Source organism: Triticum aestivum, chromosome 5D, assembly GCF_018294505.1.
Source record: "Triticum aestivum cultivar Chinese Spring chromosome 5D, IWGSC CS RefSeq v2.1, whole genome shotgun sequence".
In the NCBI taxonomy this organism is placed as follows: domain Eukaryota; kingdom Viridiplantae; phylum Streptophyta; class Magnoliopsida; order Poales; family Poaceae; genus Triticum; species Triticum aestivum.
This window is the reverse complement of record NC_057808.1, coordinates 442,084,656-442,107,809: the sequence shown is the minus strand read 5'-3', so window position 1 is coordinate 442,107,809 and position 23,154 is coordinate 442,084,656. Positions and strand designations below refer to the sequence as shown.

The window sequence follows — 23,154 nt, the reverse complement described above, 5'->3', positions numbered from 1 at the left end:
TACACATATTTTAGAATATACCTTGTCTCTATGGAGGAGTGTGCTCGTCCGCCGCAGTTTGCATTTCCAGGAAACATAGCTGTCAGGGGGTGCTATACATGAGATTTATTAACGGGCTCATGAAGAACCAAATAAAACAATTCGAGGAAGTGTCACACACCGACATTTTGTCGAGCGGCTTGGATCCAGCAGCGGTGGAGAGAGAGAGAGAGAGAGCACACCTGGCAAACGCCTTCATTGTCCACTTCTGGGGCCGCGACCTGGTCCAAGACGGCATGGTCCTGCTTCCACCGCTGCTCGTGCTACTGAGCGATGGGGAGGCAACAACTGCTTTCAAATGTCGTGGTGGAGGAAGTGGTGAAAGCTCTCCTCTCCATGGCGCCCTTTCATCGATGGCGACACCTCCAGCCGGTCGAAGCAGTGTTTCCCAGAAGTCTCAATGGTGGGTACCTCTTTGCGAATCAGCGATAACTTATTTATTAGTAGCATCTAGCATTCAAAGATTTTGTACAAAATCCAATGGATATATATACAATAGAAGCAAAGCGATGTGGGAAGATATGGCCGCCAAATAATTTTAGCTGAACAAAAGGAAAAATCCTTAGCACTCAAATATACTTAAGTTTTTTGTCCCTCTATCAGATTGCACACATGAGCATAAACATTTGGCCCATATATCTAAGTACTAAATCTTATCCATATAAAGTAAGGCGTTTCTTACCACGAAGTCAATCTTGATGCCATTACAACAAATAGCCGTACGTAGCTACTTTTGCACAAACTAAGTACCAGCACATATATACTCTTACTCTTGATATGGAATAATCATATAGAGAGACACATGACGTACTTTCTCATTTCAACATGGATTAATCATAGATCATCCCAAAAAGTGTAGCTCAAGAAGATAAAGAATATGTGCATCCAAAAGGAAAATCAAGTAGGTCACAAAGTACCACATGTACCACCAGCGACACATGCGCATATCAAATAATCACAGGCTAGCAGATAGTAGAGAATAAATTATGCACGTGCAACAACAGCGCCAATCCAAGTTGGTCGCCTGATGGTAAACGTGCTGGTGGGTGCAAACCAAAGCATAAATTTAATTAAACTATTCAAATACCATAGCTTCAATCTATTGATGATTCATTTCATCTCTTCCCATACCTACTCCACTGGAAGCAAACCAAGGATGACCTGCTCCCAAGATCCATAGCAAAGCTCATATTCAGAAAGGAAATGGACTACTAATACCTGCATTAATATGCACAAAAGTTTATATATTGTCCGAAAAGAGAATTCAATTCATAAATGGTAAACACTTATGAGTGAAACTTAAATAGTCCGTCCAATGATTCTTAACAGCAATCCACTTGTGGAATTTAAATCCTAACTAATCAGGGTAATTGGTCTTTTCTAACAAAAGAGGGTAATCAATCTTAACAGCAACCCACAACTACAAAACCAAGAAAAAACTTAGTAATTCTAACAGGCATGAATGAATAACAAAAAGGGAACAGGACAGAGAGATACACACATAGAGCGTGAGGCATGAGATCATCACAATAGCACCCCATGTTCAACGACTTGCAGCTCTGGCTTGCCGCTCAGCCGACGGACACAGCACCCAACGCTCACTACATCCACGACTCTGTTGGTTCACTATATGGAGCAGCAGGAAAAGGGGGTCAGAACTGTGTGCATGGACATCTGTGAGACATGAACCTGGGATGTAGTACCTGAGTGCACGCGCAACGCGAGTACAAAGGCTGATGACCCTAGTAGAGCAGCGGCGTGAGCCGCGACCTGCGCTTCTCCAGTCAACGGAGACGGCACCGATCAGCGCTATCGTGCTTGACCACCACGCACACGCTGTCGCTACAGTTCACCTCTAAGAGAGCCCGGGAGGAGGCGCTGAGGCCATAGGGAGGAGGCGCCTCGAATCAAACACATTAAAAAAAACGATCCGCTCATGAACGAAAAGTCACTCTAATGGGCTATTGCAACAAAAATAGACTACATTTACATTAAAATGGGGATACCTTATGTTAAATGTATACTCCTCAGATGGAATTAGTAGGAGTATTTGTTGAGACGGTAAATTGATTAAGTTAAATGTCTACTCTAGTGGAGCAGTTTTGAGCCACTAATTGAAAATGTTCAGGTTCTAAAAATGTCAGGATTCTGAAAATGTCAAGGTTTGGACTTATAGTTGTACTTTACAATTCAGGACAACATGGATCTGACTAGCAATAGAAAAATAGAACAACATAAAAATAGGGCACCATAGAGCTCTACAAACTGAAAATTATACAGGCTGTCTCATACAGTAAAATTATGGAGTCGGATAAGACCTTTTTGTGTTACTGTCTTCCAGAAACGACAGTACAAGCTAAATCCTGGACAGTAAAATGTTGGGACCGGCACCCTCACGCCAAGACAGTAACACTAAATATGTAACAACTTTAGATACAAATAAAAATGTTCAGGGTTCACTGCATAGTGAGCTCAGATTCGCCTTTTCTCGATCATATAACCTACCCCCGTTATCTCTTATCACCAGATCAATCTGTTTATATAGTAGAGCTGTTGAGGAACGCAGTACTTCAAAAAAATTCCTACGATCACGCAAGATCTATCTAGGAGATGCATAGCAACGATAGGGGAGAGTGTGTCTACGTACCCTCGTAGACCGAAAGCGGAAACGTTTTATCAACGCGGTTGATGTAGTCGTACGTCTTCACGATCCGACCGATCCTAGCACCAAACGTACGGCACCTCCGTGTTCAGCACACGTTCAGCTCGATGACGTCTCTCGTACTCTTGATCCAGTTGAGCACGAGGAAGATTTCCGTCAGCACGACGGTGTGGCGACGGTGATGATGAAATTACCGGCGCAGGGTTTCACCTAAGCACTACGACGATATGACCGAGGTGTGTAACTGTGGAGGGGTGCACCGCACACGGCTAAGAGAAGACTTGGTGTGCCTTTGGGGTGCCCCCGTCCCACGTATATAAAGGAGGGGGGAAGAGGAGGCTGGCCAAGGGGGGCGCGCCATAGGGGGAATTCCTACATGGACTCCTGGTCCAAGTAGAATTCGGCCCCCCTTTTCCTATTCCAACTAGGAGAAGGAGGGAAGGGGAAGGAGGGGAGAAGGAAGGAGGGGCGCGCCGCCCCCTCCTAGTCCAATTCGGACCAGCCCTTAGCGGGGCGCGCGGCCACCTCTTGAGGCCCTTCTCTCGTTTCCCCTAAAGCCCATTAAGGCCCATTACTCGCCCGACGAATTCCCGTAACTCTCCGGTACTGCGAAAATTACCCGAATCACTCGGAACCTTTCCGATGTCTGAATATAGCCTTCCAATATATCGATCTTTACATCTCGACCATTTCGAGACTCCTCATCATGTCCGTGATCTCATCCGGTACTCCGAACAAACTTCGGTCATCAAATCACATAACTCATAATACAAATTGTCATCGAACGTTAAGCGTGCGGACCCTACGGGTTCAAGAACTATGTAGACATGACCGAGACACATCTCCGGTCAATAACCAATAGCGGAACCTGGATGCTCATATTAGCTCCCACATATTCTACGAAGATATTTATCGGTCAAACCACATAACACATACGTTGTTCCCTTTGTCATCGGTATGTTACTTGCCCGAGATTCGATCGTCGGTATCATCATACCTAGTTCAATCTCGTTACCGGCAAGTCTCTTTACTCGTTCCGTAATGCATCATCCCGCAACTAGCTCATTAGTCACATTGCTTGCAAGGTTTATAATGATGTGCATTACCGAGAGGGCCCAGAGATACCTCTCCGACAATCGGAGTGACAAATCCTAATCTCGATCTATGCCAACTCAACAAACACCATCGGAGACACCTGTAAAGCATCTTTATAATCACCCAGTTACGTTGTGACATTTGATAGCACACTAAGTGTTCCTCCGGTATTCGGGAGTTGCATAATCTCATAGTCATAGGAACATGTATAAGTCATGAAGAAAGCAATAGCAATAAACTAAACGATCATAGTGCTAAGCTAATGGATGGGTCTTGTCCATCACATCTTTCTCTAATGATGTGATCATGTTCATCAAATGACAACACATGTCTATGGCTAGGAAACTTAACCATCTTTGATTAACGGGCTTGTCTAGTAGAGGCATACTAGGGACACTTTGTTTGTCTATGTATTCACAAATGTACTAAGTTTCCGGTTAATAGAATTCTAGCATGAATAATAAACATTTATCATGATATAAGGAAATATAAATAACAACTTTATTATTACCTCTAGGGCATATTTCCTTCAGTCTCCCACTTGCACTAGAGTCAATAATCTAGATCACATCGTCATGTGATTTAACACCAATAGTTCACATCTTTATGTGATTAATTCACATCTCCATGTGACTAATACTCAGAGGGTTTACTAGAGTCAATAATCTAATTCACATCGCTATGTGATTAATACCCAAAGAGTGATCATGTTTTGCTTGTGAGAGAAGTTTAGTCAACGGGTCTGTCACATTTAGAGCCGTATGTATTTTGCAAATCCTCTATGTCTACAATGCTCTGCACGGAGCTACTCTAGCTAACCGCTGCCTCTTTCAATATGTATCCAGATTGAGACTTAGAGTCATCTGGATCAATGTCAAAGCTTGCATCGACGTAACCCTTTACGACGAACTTTTTGTCACCTCCATAACCGAGAAATATTTCCTTAGTCCTCTAAGAATAATTTTGACCATTGTCCAGTGATATACTCCTAGTTCACTATTGTACTCCCTTACCAAAATCGTGCTAAGGTATACAATAGGTCTGGTACACAGTATAGCATAATTTATAGAACCTATGACTGAGGCATAGGGAATGACTTTTCATTCTCTTTCTATTTTCTGCCGTGGTCGGGTTTTGAGTCTTTACTCCACTTCACACCTTACAACTCAGGAAAGAACTCCTTCTTTGACTGATCCATTTTGAGCTCCTTCAAAATCTTATCAAGGTATGTACTCGTCGAAAGTCTTATCAAGCGTCTTGATCTATCTTTATAGATCTTGATGCCCAATATGTAAGTAGCTTCACTGAGGTTTTTTCATTGAAAAACTCCTTTCAAATACTCCTTTATGCTTTCCAAAAAATTCTACATTATTTTCGATCAACAGTATGTCATTCACATATACTAATCAGAAATGTTGTAGTGCTCCCACTCACTTTCTTGTAAATACAGGCTTCACCGCAAGTGTGTATAAAACTATATGCTTTGATCACACTATCAAAGCGTACATTCCAACTCTGAGATACTTGCACCAGTCCATAGATGGATCGCTGGAGCTTGCACACTTTGTTAGCACCTTTAGGACTGACAAAACCTTCTTGTTATATCAGATACAACTCTTCTCTTAAGAAATCCATTAGGGAATGCAGTTTTGACATCCATTTGCCAGATTTCATAAAATGTGGCAATTGCTAACATGATTCGGACAGACTTAAGCATCGCTACGAGTGAGAAAATCTCATCGTAGTCAAACCTTGAACTTGTCGAAAAACTTTTTTTTGCGACAATTCGAGCTTTGTAGATAGTAACACTACTATCAGCGTCCGTCTTCCTCTTGAAGATTCATTTATTCTCAATGGCTTGCCGATCATCGGGCAAGTCAACCAAAGTCCACACTTTGTTCTCATACATGGATCCCATCTCAGATTTCATGGCCTCAAGCCATTTTGCAGAATCTGGGCTCATCATCGCTTCCTCATAGTTCGTAGGTTTGTCATGGTCAAGTAACATGACCTTCAGAACAGGATTACCATACCACTCTGGCGCGGATCGTACTCTGGTTGACCTAACAAGGTTCAGTAGTAACTCCATCTGAAGTTTCATGATCATCATCATTAGCTACCTCACTGATTGGTGTAGGAATCACTGGAACTGATTTCTGTGATGTACTACTTTCCAATTCGGGAGAAGGTACAATTACCTCATCAAGTTCTACTTTCCTCCCACTTACTTCTTTCGAGAGAAACTCCTTCTCTAGAAAGGATCCATTCTTAGCAACGAATATCTTGCGTTTGGATCTGTGATAGAAGGTGTACCCAACAGTCTCCTTTGGGTATCCTATGAAGACACGTTTCTCCGATTTGGGTTCGAGCTTATCAGGTTGAAGTTTTTTCACATAAGCATCGCAGCCCCAAACATTAAGAAACGACAACTTGGGTTTCTTGCCAAACCACATTTCATATGGTGTCGTCTTAAAGGATTTAGATGTTGCCCTATTTAACGTTAATGCATCTGTCTCTAATTCATAACGCCAAAACGATAGTGGTAAATCGGTAAGAGACATCATAGATCGCACCATATCTAATAAAGTACGGTTACGACGTTCGGACACACCATTATGCTATGGTGTTCCAGGTGGCATGAGTTTGTGAAACTATTCCATATTGTTTTAGTTGAAGGCCAAACTCGTAACTCAAATATTCGCTTCTGCAATCAGATCGTAGAAACTTTATTTTCTTGTTACAATGATTCTCCACTTCACTCTGAAATTCTTTGAACTTTTCAAATGTTTCAGAGTTGTGTTTCATCAAGTAGATATACCCATATCTGCTCAAATCATCTGTGAAGGTCAGAGAACAATGATACCCGTCGTGAGCCTCAACACTCATCGGACCGCATACATCGGTTTGTATTATTTCCAACAAGTTAGGGGCTCGCTCCATTGTTCCGGAGAACGGAGTCTTAGTTATATTGCCCATGAGGCATGGTTTGCAAGCATCAAATGATTCATAATCAGGTGATTCCAAAATTCCATCAGCATGGAGTTTCTTCGTGCGCTTTACACCAATATGACCTAAACGGCAGTGCTACTAGTATGTTGCACTATCATTTATCAACTTTGCATCTTTTGGCATCAATATCATGAATATGTGTATCACTACGATAAAGATTCAATAAACCATTTACATTGGGTGTATGACCATAGAAGGTTTTATTCATGTAAACAAAATAACAATTATTCTTTGACTTAAATGAATAACCGTATTGCAATAAACATGATCCAATCATATTAAGCCCAACGCAAACACCAAATAACATTTATTCTAGGTTCATCACTTATCCCGAAGTTAAAGGGAGTGTGCGATGGCGATCTTATCATCCTTGGAATCACTTCCAACACACATTGTCACCTTGCAACTCCTGTTTCGAGTTACTACTCTTAGAAACTGGACCAGTATCAAATACCGAGGGGTTGCTATAAACACTAGTAAAGTACACATCAATAACATGTATATCATATATACTTTTGTTCACTTTGCCATCCTTCTTATCCGCCAAGTATTTGGGGCAGTTCCGCTTTGAGTGAACATTTCCTTTGCAGTAGAAGCACTCAGTTTCAGGTTTGGGTCTAGCGTTCGGCTTCATCATGGGAGTGGCAACTTGCTTGTCATTCTTCTTGAAGTTCCCTTTCTTTCCCTTGCCCTTTTACTCAAAACTAATGGTCTTGTCAACCATCAACACTTGATGCTTTTCTTGATTTCTACCTTCGCCGATTTCAGTATCGCGAAGAGCTCGGGGAATCGTTTTCGTCATCCCTTGCATATTATAGTTCATCATGAAGTTCTAGTAACTTGGTGATAGTGACTAGAGAACTCTGTCAACCACTATCTTATCTGGAAGATAAAATCCCACTTGATTCAAGCGATTGTAGTACTCAGACATTCCGAGCACATGCTCACTGGTTGAGCTATTCTCCTCCATCTTGTAGGCAAAATACTTGTCAGAGGTCTCATACCTCTCGACTCGAGCATGAGTCTGAAATACCAATCTCAGCTCTTGGAACATCTTATTTGCTCCGTGGCGTTCAAAACATTTTTGAAGTCCTGGTTCTAAGCCGTAAAGCTTGGCCCACTAAACTATCAAGTAGTTATCATACCGAGCTTGCCAAACGTTCATAACGTCTACATCTGCTCCTGCAATAGGTCCGTCACCTAGCGGTGCATCAAGGATATAATTCTTCTGTGCAGCAATGAGGATAATCCTCAGATCACGGACCTAGTCCGCATCATTGCTACTATCATCTTTCAACATAGTTTTTCTATAGGAACATATCAAAAATAAACAGGGAGGTACATCGCGAGCTATTGATCTACAACATAGATATGCAAAATACTATCAGGTACTAAGTTCATGATAAATTAAAATTCAATTAATCATATTACTTAAGAACTCCCACTTAGATAGACATCCCTCTAATCATCTAAGTGATCACGTGATCCATATCAACTAAACCATGTCCGATCATCACGTGAGGATGAGTAGTTTTCAATGGTGAACATCACTATGTTGATCATATCTACTATATGATTCACGTTCGACCTTTCGGTCTCAGTGTTCCGAGGACATATCTGTATATGCTAGGCTCGTCAAGTTTAACCCGAGTATTCTGCGTGTGCAAAACTGGCTTGCACCCGTTGTATGTGAACGTAGAGCTTATCACACCCGATCATCACGTGGTGTCTCGGCATGATGAACTGTCGCAACGGTGCATACTCAGGGAAAACACTTATACCTTGAAATTTAGTGAGAGATTATCTTATAATGCTACCACCGTACTAAGCAAAATAAGATGCATAAAGGATAAACATCACATGCAATCACTATAAGTGATATGATATGGCCATCATCATCATCTTGTGCCTTTGATCTCCATCTCCAAAGCACCCTCATGATCACCATCGTCACCGGCTCGACACCTTGATCTCCATCGTAGCATCGTTGTCGTTTTGCCAACTATTGCTTCTACGATTATCGCTACCGCTTAGTGATAAAGTAAAGCAATTACATGGCGATTGCATTTCATACAATAAAGCGACAACCATATGGATCCTGCCAGTTGCCGATAACTGTTACAAAACATGATAATCTCATACAACAATTGATATAATCACGTCTTGACCATATCACATCACAACATGCCCTGCAAAAATAAGTTAGACGTCCTCTACTTTGTTGTTGCAAGTTTTACGTGGCTGCTATGGGCTTAGCTACAACCGTTCTTACCTATGCATAAAAAACCACAACGATTTTTCGTCAAGTGTTGTTTTAACCTTCAACAAGGACCGGGCGTAGTCACACTCGATTCAACTAAAGTTGGAGAAACAGACACCCACTAGCCACCTGTGTGTGAAGCACGGCGGTAGAACCAGTCTCATGAACGCGGTCATGTAATGTCGGTCTAGGCCGCTTCATCCAACAATACCGCCGAATCAAAGTATGACATGCTGGTAAGCAGTATGACTATTATCGCCCACAACACTTTGTGTTCTTCTTGTGCATATAACATCTACGCATAGACCTGGCTCGGATGCCACTGTTGGGGAACGCAGTATTTCAAAAAAATTCCTACGATCACGCAAGATCTATCTAGGATATTCATAGCGACGATAGGGGAGAGTGTGTCTACGTACTCTCGTAGACCGAAAGCGAAAGCGTTTTATCAACGCGGTTGATGTAGTCGTACGTCTTCACGATCCGACCGATCCTAGAACCGAACGTACGGCACCTCCGTGTTTAGCACACGTTCGGCTCGATGACGTCCCTCGTACTCTTGATCGAGTAGAGGACGAGGGAGAGTTCCATCAGCACGACGGTGTGGCGACGGTGATGATGAAGTTACCGGCGCAGGGCTTCACCTAAGCACTACGACAATATGACCGAGACGGCTAAGAGAAGACATGGTGTGCCTTTGGGGTGACCCTCTCCCACATATATAAAGGAGGGGGAAGAGGAGGCCGGCCCAAGGGAGGGCGCGCCATAGGCGGGAGTCCTACTTGGACTCCCGGTCCAAGTAGGATTCGGCCCCCCTTTTCCTATTCCAACTAGGAGAAGGAGGGAAGGGGAAGGAGAGGAGAAGGAAGGAGGGGGGCGCCGCCCCCTCCTAGTCCAATTCGGACCAGCCCTTGGTGGGGGGGGGGGCGGCCACCTCTTGAGGCCCTTCTCTCCTTTCCCCTAAAGCCCATTAAGGCCCATTACTCTCCCGACGAATTCCGGTAACTCTCTGGTACTCCGAAAAATACCCGAATCACTCGGAACCTTTTGATGTCCGAATATAGCCTTCCAATATATCGATCTTTACCTCTCGACCATTTCGAGACTCCTCGTCATGTTCATGATCTCATCTGGGACTCCGAACAAACTTCGGTCATCAAATCACATAACTCATAATACAAATTGTCATCGAACGTTAAGCGTGCAGATCCTACGGGTTCGAGAACTATGTAGACATGACCGAGACACATCTCCGGTCAATAACCAATTGCGGAACCTGGATGCTCATATTGGCTCCCACATATTCTACAAAGATCTTTATCGGTCAAACCGCATAACAACATACATTGTTCCCTTTGTCATCGGTATGTTACTTGCCCGAGATTCGATCGTCGGTATCATCATACCTAGTTCAATCTGGTTACTGGCAAGTCTCTTTACTCGTTCCGTAATGCATCATCCCGCAACTAACTCATTAGTCACATTGATTGCAAGGCTTATAGTGATGTGCATTGCCGAGAGGGCCCAGAGATACCTCTCCGATAATCAGAGTGACAAATCCTAATCTCGATCTATGCCAACTCAACAAACACTATTGGAGACACCTATAGAGCATCTTTATAATCACCCAGTTACGTTGTGACATTTGATAGCACACTAAGTGTTTCTCCGGTATTCGGGAGCTGCATAATCTCATAGTCATAGGAACATGTATAAGTCATGAAGAAAGTAATAGAAATAAACTAAACGATCATAGTGCTAAGCTAACGGATGGGTCTTGTCCATCACATCATTCTCTAATGATGTGATCCTGTTCATCAAATGACAACACATGTCTATGGCTAGGAAACTTAACCATCTTTGATTAACGAGCTAGTCTAGTAGAGGCATACTAGGGACACTCTGTTTGTCTATGTATTCACACATGTACTAAGTTTCCGGTTAATAGAATTCTAGCATGAATAATAAACATTTATGTTGATATAAGGAAATATAAATAACAACTTTATTATTGCCTCTAGGGCATATTTCCTTCAAGAGCTGCCCTGGTTGTCACTCAACAAGAATGACCATCCAAGGACAACAACAAGTATCACAGGATCGAAAATGATTCTAGAGACAAGAGGGAGGATCCAACCTGATACGCACAGGTGCCATGATTGCTCAAAGGCACACTTATTTCAGCTACCATTAATCATTATCGCCCTAGCACGAACGCCACTGATCAATCTAGCAAATCCAGGAGCATAGCTATACGACCAGGGCATCCACATGTAAACCAGAGCATCACATGAGCTCCTATGATAGCAACTAAACATGAACAACAGCCTGGAAACACTAAAATGGCATGGATCCACAACTACAGAGCTCAAGTAGGAACCGATGCATGAGTAGGGCATAGAGCATCAACCAGACAAGCACCACATCAATATAGCCATGCCCATGTCCCATACAGTAGGCGAAGCAGAGGAGCGGGAGGAAGATGGACCTCACCGAGGGAGGTTGTAGCTGAGGCAGTACTCAGTGCGCGCCGGGGTTGCGCCTGAACGCCGTCCAACCGGCGAGGAACCGCGTCGGAGTTGTTCCTTGCACCGTCCCGCCGACGAGCATGAATGCATCAAACAACCTGTGTAAGAAAGGCATCGTTGTTTATCAGAAACAATTATTTAGGAATTACTATTTAGCACAAAATATATACACATCTAGCAGCACCATGAATTCAGTTGCAGAAAGATACCACATGCAAGACACAACGATCCAAGAAATGAAATATGTAGCACCACCACTGATTTATCCAACAAAAGCATAGAATAATACAATCTAAATAGTAATGACAGAAAGCTTTAATCCATTGACATCATATGGTATTAGCAAAATAAGCAAGATCAAATCTTAAACAACAGAAGATATTAAATCATTCAGGGTACTAATCAAGCCTTGTGACTGGCAACTGGTAAAACAAAGCATACATTAAAGGCAGGTATGAAAGACGTGCTAATCTCACACAAGAGCACTCATGACAAATCACTAAGTAAAATGCGACGTGTTGATCCAACCAAAGACATATGTGCAGCTGAATCATGGTATTTACAACCCGTTGGCACTCATGCCTAGTGTTATTGATCCATACATGGCGTAGGTGCACTGCCACTGACCACTCCAACACCATGCAGACAACCCTCCTAGCGGCATGGCACCCGCGAGCACCATCACATGTGCCACTATCAAACACTATCATACTTATATCCATATCACGGAGTCGTGCCACCTCTGTTTCCATCATTGCCAGGTAGGACGCCGACCAAAAAAATCTAGGTTAACTATCTGAATAGTAGATACGGCCTCAAGTTTGGCACAATTGAAGAAGAAGCAGGGAGGAGCGAGCTGTGGTGAGCTATATTAAGATTCATTTACATGCAATGCTATTGGAGGAACAACTAACTGATCATGATTTTGATCTATCGTGACAATTCAATGGCCGCCTCTTTCTTATTTTGTTCTCTCGTGCATCTTCAGTTAGTACAGGTCACTGATTACTATTAGGTGCATCATCCAAAAAAAGTCATAATCTTGTAGGCCATAAGGAATCACGCCTTGGCACGAGGGTGCCAGACCCAACGATGTGGTCAAGCAGATAATGCCCAGGTTAGTACTCCCTCTATAAAGAAATACAGAAGTGTTTAGATCACTATTTTAATGATCTAAACGCACTTATATTTCTTTAAGAAGAGAGTAGGAAACCTGGTTTAGTGTACATATTTAAATAGGTCAACAAAATAAAAGAAAGAAAAAACATTCACTTGTATAGAAATGGACATCATCGAGTTCAACATCATTAGATTATAAAGCAGCATCGAGTTCAATGCATTCACAAGACCATAAAAGGTAACACTTGACATTAAGTTCGCGAACATGAGAAAGCAAGTGCTAATCTAAAACAAAGCTTCCAGCACACCATATATAAGCAAGACAGCTACCCAATATAGGCTATACCAAAAACAACTTCACTGCAAAGGAAGCATCTCAAAAAGCATAGTCTCCATAAATACTTCATTTTCAGTAGAAAGCACCAAACCTCAGACAACTACCCAATTAGACTTGGAGGAAGCTGAGAGCAATTGTTCCTAAAAGTGAAATATCACATTCGCTATGATTTGAATTGCCTAATGGGATTTGAATTGTCTAAATCTTATGTGTACACTACCAACTCGAGTACTGGACCTGAGCAAAAACTGACCCCCTCCTTCTCCTCTCTCTCTATAAGAACCAAATATGGATCAGAATCCACTTCAAACAACCAACTTTCACATTCTAGTCTGCACAATCATCCAGTCACTCCAATCTATGCTACAACTGCTGGGTACGACATAAGTATAATTACTGAAGCAAATTGGAGTAAGGCACCAAGATGTGGGTTACCTGAACCAGAAAAGCTAGGAGCAGCAGGCTGCCATATTGTGGAGCAGCAGGATGATCGTCTCATCCTGGACGGCTACGACAGCACCGCGGATGGCTTTTCCTCCCCTTCCATCTCTGTGGCCGTCCATATGAACCTGATGTGAATTGTTTGTGAGATAGATGGACCTGAAAATGTTCTTTTATAGACAATGCACTTGTGATTTTGTACCTTACCCTTTTGAAGCATATGGACAGTGAGAGATGGTTTCCCCTTTTAATCTTGAACACGAAGACACGTATCTGATATTCTTTGATCCCTGCCGCCTCGACAAAATCTTAAAGTTTTCTAGAGCAATCGCCAAAGCGGCTGAACAGTATGAGCAGAATATGATGTCTAAAGAAGCAATTTATTACCTTGTCAACACCTTGATTACAAGCATAGACCAAAGCATCAGCAAGCGTAAGCCTCCCTTCAGCGTCAGTGTTATTTACCTAAAGAAACACAATAATGTGCAATTGAATACAGTGTTGAATGTAAACCAGTGGGCAAACTGGACCATGGAAACAAGGATAAGCATCACACAATGTCGTATTTTAGGATGATACCTCAATTGTCTTCCCGTTAGAAGCTGTCAAAATGTCACCAGGTCTCATTCCTGTGCCACGAATCATATTCTCACAGGCGGCAACAATAAAGTGAACCTGTCAGAAAGGAAATCATTAGCAAATACACTAAAACAAAGAGGTTGCTCATGCAAGTAACTGAAAACTGAAGTACCTCTACTCCAGGAGGCTTGATTTGGGCCAAAGCTTTTTCTGCACCAAATACTGCTGCGGAGCCTCCCATGTCAAACTTCACCAATATTGCAGCCTGGTCCAGTCTTAATGTTGTAGCCTCCACTGCAGACAAATCGGTGAATCGAGTGTTAAGATTTCAGAGTCATCAATTATTAATATCACTACATTCTACCAGATTGGCAAAATATATTTAAGATGAAACATCCACCCGGTCTATAATAATTCATAAAATATGCATAGTTGTACAAACCTGTCAAAGGTTAGACCCTTCCCAACAACAACCATTTTTCTCTTGACATTGTCACCAACGGGTTTGTAGCACAAATGGATGAAGTGAGGGGAATTTGCAGAAGCTACAGAAACTCCCAAGTAGGAGCCCATCTTTAGCTCCCGACATTTCTCTACATCTAATATTGTGGTCGCGAATACATCACTGTATTCAGAAGCAATCTTTGATGCCTTCTCCGCAAGCACACCTGAAATGACAGCATGTCAGGATTGTAATGATAAACTAAACATTGTGACGGTATCTATAAATTCTGTGACTGACTGAAGAGCTACTGACCAGGGGTGAGAACATTGGTAGGTGCGTTGACAAGCTCTTTCTTGAAAATCACGCCTGAGGAAAGATCATTCACATACTTAAGTTTATGGTCCAGCTCTGAACCAGAACCCAGTCCAATAAGATCTACTGTTTTAAGGCGCACCTTCTTCAACTCAGCCTTGAATCTGCTGTCCTCATGCAAGCCAAGCACGGTTCCTGCAATTCAAATAGGCAGAAGACAATCCAGCATCAAGTCAAATAGGCAGAAGACAATCCATAACTATCCTATCGAAATAAAAGAATACAAGGCCCAAGAGTATTGAAGTACCAGAAGTGATTGCAAGAACAAAGCTTGAACCCTTCCTGGATCCCAGCGGGGGTTGCAAGAACAATAGCAATGCTGCTAGCCTGAGCAGACTTGGCAACCGATGCAACAGATTCACCAATGCAGTGCAGAGCGAGCCCTTTTGTCCAGTTAGGAAAACACATGATGTGTGCATACAATGGATACATACACACACAATTTGCTCCAGTTTGAGTCATCCAAAACTGAACTATAACGTGATGCGCACACACAGAGTTTCCTCTCCCCCCATCTACCCCCACATCTGAACATCATCTACACTTTGTACCTTGTGTTGGTTTAGTCTGTACCTTCCTTTTGGATGGCATGACGTTTGGGTTCATCACGTTGGTTCTGGGTGCCTGCTCCTCCACCTTCTCTGGCTGATTTGCTGCAGATGGGGTTGATTTGCTGGTTACGGTTGTACACACAACCTACAGAGACGAATCGAGCGTTAGAGAGAGAGCAGGACAGAGGAGAGGGGAGAGGAAGCGGTGGCTTACCACCTACACCTAACCTACGCAGGGGAGGGGAGGTAGCCGCAACAGCTTCTCCATGGCATGCCCCCCCTTCCTTGAAACAAGCAGATGAGATGAGATGGGCCTGCACATAGTCACGCATCAGAGGAAGATGAAAACCAGAGGAAGAAGAAAAGGTAAGGAAGGATGCATACCGAGGCTCTTGAAGGGATCCTGCGGATCTGAGCTACGGGCTCGAGCTCGGCTACGGCTGCCGCCGCACTCACCAACGCGCCAATGGGGGACGCGCCGCTCCCGTCCGACCCTGAAGACCCCGCTGGCTTGGAGGAATCGATCCCGTGAGGGGCGAATCCACCGGCCACGGGAGAGAAGGTGAGGGTTTGGGAGAAGGTGGGGGCGCGGTGGGGGTGGTGGTGGACGACGGCAATGACGCCGGGGAAGTGGGCGGCGGGGGTCCGGCGGGCAGGGCGAAGGAGACGGCGGCAGCGTTAGGGTTTGGGTGGAGGTGGGCGGCGGAGTTAGGCGAGGGGGCTAGGTGAGGGAGCTAGGGTTAGGGGAGGGGGCTGGGACGCGAGGACGCGTGGGCGGGGGTGGGGGGGTGTGAGTGTGGGGAGGAGGCGGCTAGGGCTTGCCATGGGAGTTGCTAGCTTTTATAGGCCTTTATCTGAAATGACCAAAATACCCTGGTGGGGGTATTGTATTTACAGTTTGTTGCAACTGGAATTTTATCCGACGGCCCAGGTCGATCGGGGTCAAAATCAGATGGCTCACGGCGATCGGGCTCGAGATCGGACGGTCAGTATCGCGAGGGACTTTCGATCCGACGACCAAGAGTGCCTGATCGCTGTGAGTGCTCGGTGGAATACTCCTCTCTTATTTCTGGATGCAATTGTGTTGTAACACTGCTAAATTGCAAATGATACATGTGGGAACTCGGCACAAAAAATTTCCACATGATATGGAAAGGAGTTGTATATTTTCATTGTATTTCGTCTTGTCTTACGTCGCGAGGCATGCGTCCTCGGGTTTTCGTTTTGATTTATTTCTCAGTCGATGTTGTCCGGCTGCTGGATTTCACATCCTTAATAAAATATGGTTGTGTGGTCCTTCAATGCAGAGGCCGAGGATAATCCTCCTTTTTGAAAAAAATAAGAGGCTGTGTATGAACTCGTTATGCTTTTATCTCCATGATGCGATGTTATGAGTCAAGTAAACCTAATTTATCTAAAAGGAAAGATTTATTTTCAAATTGAGTATTTTTAAGAATCATGCATGTAGGGATATGTAGTTAATTACGAAGATTATGATGTTATAATAACAAAGTAGAATGTTTCTCACTGTTATTTACTAGAGGAAAAGAGTTAGAAGAGCCCCATGCCAGCGCAGTGAGATGGTTGATAGTTCATTAATAGTTGTACAATAAAATCCCGCATACCATTTCCAACATATCTTACATTTGCTCTTCTCTAAGCATCTTGCGCAAAATGCAGAGGATCCAAAGAATGGGATTTGGCATTTGCTTGTTGCTCTAAAGCACTGTTAATAGCTCATTTAGTGGTACCGACACAAAGCATCCTGATTCTGGCTGGCTCGATCTTGGCTGCTGAGTTAGAGTTCCTTGACGTTGATCCATGATGTAAATGCATGATAACCATGAGCATTGGATAATTTTGTGCTGTGTCACATGCTTTGGAGTTTTAAAACTTAGGAAGGACAACCAGATTTGAAATGCTACCATCCTATCTGTGAAAAGATGAACAATTCTTGTGTGAGTTTGATATGATGACACATACAATAGAGAAAGCTGGGCATAATACTCGGGACGCCAACAAATGAAATCCCTGCCATAAAAATTTCTCATTGCCACTAGATTATAAATCGTGTTTGTGTCCCTCTTCACTCGCAACACATAGGCAAGTGCACTCATTTATGAAACAACAACCGCCCCTCTACCACCACCACCATATGCCACTATAAAGGTCCAATGAGTTTGAGGTATAGAGCAATTCATGACTATTTTGATTTTTACATTATGCTAGAGTGGGGTGGGTTGCTAACCGTTTCGAGTGGTCTCGTAGTTTATTCACTCGGTTTCTTGAGTTTTGTTGAGCACGGTCCTTTGTTCGTGTTGTATACATTGTTGGCTTTGGATCCATTTGGTTGAATTTTTTTTTGGTTAGTGGTAAAGCCATTATCTCGGTGAGCTCATCCGAGATGTAGGAGAAATGGCCGAAAGAGAGAAGAATTGTGAATCAAACAGGACTAGGTCTTGGAGGCATCCAGGAAGACATACAAGTAGCTTAGTGAATTTTCTCAAGCATGAACTTACCGTTACATAGTTGGTGACCCATAGCCAGGAGAGTTAAGCGAAGATGTATAAGATCTAGATTTTAATCTTTTAAGAACAAAAAGAATATGTCTAACATGTCTAAAATATCAGGTAAGAATAACAAGAATAGTTCTAGCAAGACATGAAGGTGTTGCTTAGGTAGAGGACGCAATACCATACCACCTTCATCCCACTTAATGTGGACTCGGAGCTTGCCACTAAAATGACCTCGGACCTAGCTACTAACATCTCCTCCTTCCCCCAAACCTATCTAGGGCTCCCTCTCTCGCCCTACAAGCTGCCCCCGTTGGCCTTCCAACCAATCATTGACAGATGTGATATCTATCTCTCTGGCTGGGCTGCCCTCCTTCTCTCTCGCGGTGGTAAACTCGTCTTGTTGTCAGCCGTCCTAGATAGCCTGCCCACCTACTTCATGCTCTGCTTTTCTCTCCCTATTAGTGTTCTTGAAGCCATTGATAAACGCAGACGTACCTTTTTCCGGTCTAATGATGAGATTTTCTCTGGGGCTAAGTGCCTGGCAGCTTGGGATAAGGTTTGCACTCCAAAAGTCGCAGGTGGTCTAGGTGTCAAAAACTTACGTGCACAAAATTTTTGTCTATTGCTGAAATTTGCTTACAAGTTCATGCACTCCACCAACCTTCCTTGGAAGGATTGGATCTTACACCACTCCCCACTTCACATTGGTTTTGGTAGTAACAGCTCCTTCCTTGCTAAAACTATATATAAACAGTTGCAGAACCTGAGAGAGATTTCTCACTGTTCCATTGGTAATGGACAGTCCACCTTCTTTTGGTTAGATCGTTGGCTTCTGCCTGAGCCTCTGGCTATCATTTACCCTGCTCTCTTCTCCCACCACACCAAACAAAATGCCCTAGTAGCTACCATTTTACAGGAAGGGATTGAGCTTGCTCTTCGTAATCGACTAACCAATAATGCGGTCGCAGAACTTGCCTCTCTCAACTCTTTGTTGCAGGATGTGTCTACCTCATAGGAACCGGACACTAGGAGGCTGCTGAATGGCGAAAATTTCACCACGCGAGGCGCATATGCTGCCCTATCCTCCCAGCTCAACGACCAAGTCCTTGCCTTGGTTTGGGACTCACGGGTGCCGAAGAAAGTTATGATCTTCGGCTGGTTATTTTACTTGGATCGCCTGAACACCAAGAAGAACCTGCGCAAGAAGCACATCCTAAGCTCCGACATCTGTCCTCGTTGTAACAGCGCGGTGGAGGATCGTGACCACCTCTTCTTCACTTGTCCAGCGGCTCGCAGGGTTTGGCGTGCTACCGCTATTCAACCTCAGTTCTCTCCGATCGCTGAGTTCTTCACCTCCGCCGGGCCGCCTGCTCTGCCGACCACAATCCGTCCCTTCTTGCTACTTCTCATTCTCTGGAAAATCTGGGATGCTAGGAACAAAAAAGTTTTCTAGAGTCTCGAGATTGATGCGAGAGGTACGATCAAAGCGATTCTAGATGACCTTATTCTTTGGTCTCACCATCTCAGGACGGCATTACTTAAGGATCACGCCGGGCTGTGGCGTGATTTCCTCTCCTCTCGCACTGCGTGAGTACATTTCACCCCTTTTTGAAATATATTCAGGTGGGGAGCCTTTCCCCCCGGTGACCATTTCAAAAAAAAATGGAAGGGGATCACATGACCATTTGATTTGTATACAGCACTTTATTTGTCCTACCATACTAAAAGTTCTCAACATCTTTTCCCCTCTTCAAAGTTCTAACAGACCCTGATGTCTCAATCGTTCATGCTCACTTACGCGTTCTTACCCCATCGAATCTTCACCAGCAAGGTCACCACTTCGCGTTCATGCTACACAGTTTCTAGACCACATTTTTTTCGATAAAGGGCAATTTTATTATCTCAAATGTAGCATCAAGCGGATACAAAGCATTATGAGTAACACCCGGCCTCTGCATAACTAAGATGCACACGGCCCAATATGAAGGTCTGACAAAAAATGATGAAAAAAACCGACAAATCGGCAACAGTAGAGCCCTATAGACCAACACTATGCCTATGTCGATGGAGGTGGTGGATCGATCCGAAGGTTATGTTGCCACCCATGTTGGGAAAAAACCTCCATAGGCACCTACTCCAATCGCATACACACCACCTTGAACAGCGGTTGGTCCTCCGGTCGTTGTAACATAGACCACATACGTAGCAATTGCGTACACCGAAAATAACATGCAGAGGAGAAGCATTTCTTCCATTAAAAACAAAATCATTTCTACATAGCCAAAGCGACCAAATTAAGGCATACACTCCCACCCTTATTAGCGTTTTGAACCTATTTGAAATACCGTCCAACCAATGACCAAAAATATTGGCAACAATTGTGGGCGGATACAAATTTGACGCTATTTATGACTGACCACGTAGAACGTGCAAACTTGCATTGGAAAAGGAGGTGTTTGATTGTCTCGTCATGAGTACAAAAACAACACTTCTTACTCCCTTGCCAGTTGCGTCGTGCGAGATTGTCTTCGGTTAATACAACCCCCCTACGAAGATACCACATGAAAATTTTCACTTTTAGTGGAATCTTGGACTTCCAAATTTTCTTGTTATTACTCACTGGTACCTCAGAATGTGTGAGCGCACGATACATAGAGTCTACAGTGAAAGACCCTGATGTATTAAGGTTCCAACGAAACACATCCCGGCCTTGTGTCAGGTTAATCGAAACCAGTCGGGATAAAAGATTATGCCATGATACAAGTTGGGGGCCAATCAAATCCCGCCTGAACGAAATATTCGGCGGAAATGAACTGAGCACTTGCGTAATAGTATTATTCTTACCGCGAACAATGTTGTATAATCCTGGATATTGTTCTCGGAGACTGGCATTGCCTAGCCAGATGTCTTCCCAAAAACGATTCTCCGACCCATCCTTTATCGCGAAAGACCCAAAGTGAAAGAGATGTTTCTTTGCCGCCATTAGGCCAGACCAAAAGTGCGAATCGCCAGGTTTCCAAAATGCCTAGGACACCTCCTTTTGACCTAGATACTTGTTGCGCAGCATGGTTTGCCAAACACCATCCTCAGTAAGAAGTTTGAACAACTATTTACTGAGTAGGGCCTCGTCTTTGACCTGCAAGTCATGAATTCCGAGCCCTCCTTGGTCTTTCGGCCTACAAACCACGCTCCATTTGGCCAGCCTGTATTTTTTCTTTTCACCGTCTCCTTGCCAAAAGAATCTGGATCTAAAATAATCCAGTCTTTTTAGGACCCCTTTTGGGAGTTTGAAGAAAGAAAGCATATAGAGAACCATATTTGTGAGGACAGAGTTAATCAAAACCAGCCGTCCTCCAACTGAGAGTAGTTTGACTTTCCAACTACTCAACCGTTTCTCTAGACGCTCCTCTACATGCTTCCACTCCGCAATGGTGAGGCGTCGATAATGAATCGGTATTCCCAGATATTTAATCAGGAATTGGCCATGTGCGCAACCAAATAGGTCAGCATAATCGGCCGCCGCCTCAACGGCTTCTCCAAAGCAGAACAATTCGCTTTTATGGAAGTTTATTTTGAGACCCGACATTTGCTCAAACGCTGAAAGCAAGAGTTTCAGGTTTCGAGCCTTGTCTAGATCATGTTCCATAAAAAGAATTGTGTCATCGGCGTATTGTAAAATAGAGAGTCCACCATCCACAAGGTGTGGCACTACTCCTGCAATCTGGCCGTCCTGCTTGGCGCGCTCAATCAGAATCGCCAACATGTCAGCGACAATGTTAAATAACATTGGGGACATGGAGTCACCCTGCTGTAGTCCTTTTTTTGTTTGAAAGTAATGACCTACATCATCATTGACTTTGATGGCCACACTACCTCCAGTTACAAAATTGTGGATCCACTGGCGCCATTTATCGGAGAAACCTTTCATCCTTAGGGCCTGTTGAAGGAAAGACCACTTGACCTTGTCATATGCCTTTTCAAAGTCAATTTTGAATATCACTCCACTCATGTTTTTTCGGTGCATCTCGTGGACGGTCTCATGCAGGATTACTACACCATCTAGTATATTTCGTCCTTGCATAAAGGTCGTTTGAGATGGACGGACAACACGGTCAGCTATCAAGTTTAACCTATTCGTAGCAACTTTGGTTAAAATCTTGAAGCTAACATTAAGGAGACATATGGGTCTGAACTGCTGAATCCGTTCAGCTTCCTTAATCTTCGGCAACAAAACAATCTCGCCAAAATTTATTCTGAATAGATCAAGTCGATCGGCATGAAGACAATTGAACAACTCCAAAAGGTCAGCCTTGATGCTATCCCAGAAATTCTGATAGAATTCTGCGGGGAAACCATCAGGGCCTGGAGCTTTGTTGTGTTCCATTTGGAACACTGCCGCTCTCACCTCCTCTTCTGGGAAAGGTGCTGTGAGGATATCATTCTCTTCTGCCGTGACTTGTGGAATATCATCTATTTGGGTCTCGTCAAGGGTGACATTCCCTTCATCCGACGCTCCGAACAGAGATTTGTAGTTGCTGGTGATATAGTTTTTGAGCTCCCTTTGACCTTCGATCCGCCCCTCATCCTGTTGGAGACTATGAATACATTTCTTCCTATGTCGACCATTGGCGAGCAATTGGAAGTATCTTGTATTACTATCTCCCATTAGAATGAAGTCAGCTTTGGACCTCTGGTAGTATTTGATCTCCTCTTCTTGTAGAAGACGGGCAACCTTCTCATTAGATTGATTTTTCAATTCAATCTCATGTTGAGATAAGGTGCGGATCTCTGCAATTTTGTCGAGGTCATCAATGATGGTACAAAGGCGCTGCTTTTCTTTTTTATATAACCCATTGATGTGTTTCGCCCATCCAGAGAGGTGTTTCCTCATGGCCCTTATTTTATAATTCCATCTCTGAATCGGTGTATGACCAATGGCTGGCCTCTCCCAAACTTTCTTGATTATTTCTACAAAACCTTCCCGGTGCAGCCATGCCAATTCAAATTTGAAAGGGTGGTGGGAAGAATGGCTCGTAGAAATAGAATCAAGAATGATTGGCGCATGATCTGATAATGCCTCGATTCTCTCTAGGGCTCGTACGGTTACCATAGGAAATTTTAGCTCCCATGAGTACCCTATCGAGCTTCTCGTACGTTGGCACAAAACGTTTATTAGCCCAAGTGAACTGCCGCCCCGACAT

The 23,154-nt window shown here is 43.6% G+C and overlaps 1 pseudogene; it reads right to left on the bottom strand.

The window, feature by feature from the left end:
* Positions 1-1,396: 1,396 nt before the first annotated feature.
* LOC123120862 (leucine aminopeptidase 2, chloroplastic-like) lies at positions 1,397-22,844 on the bottom strand (annotated as a pseudogene).
* Between the last annotated feature and the right edge of the window lie 310 nt (positions 22,845-23,154).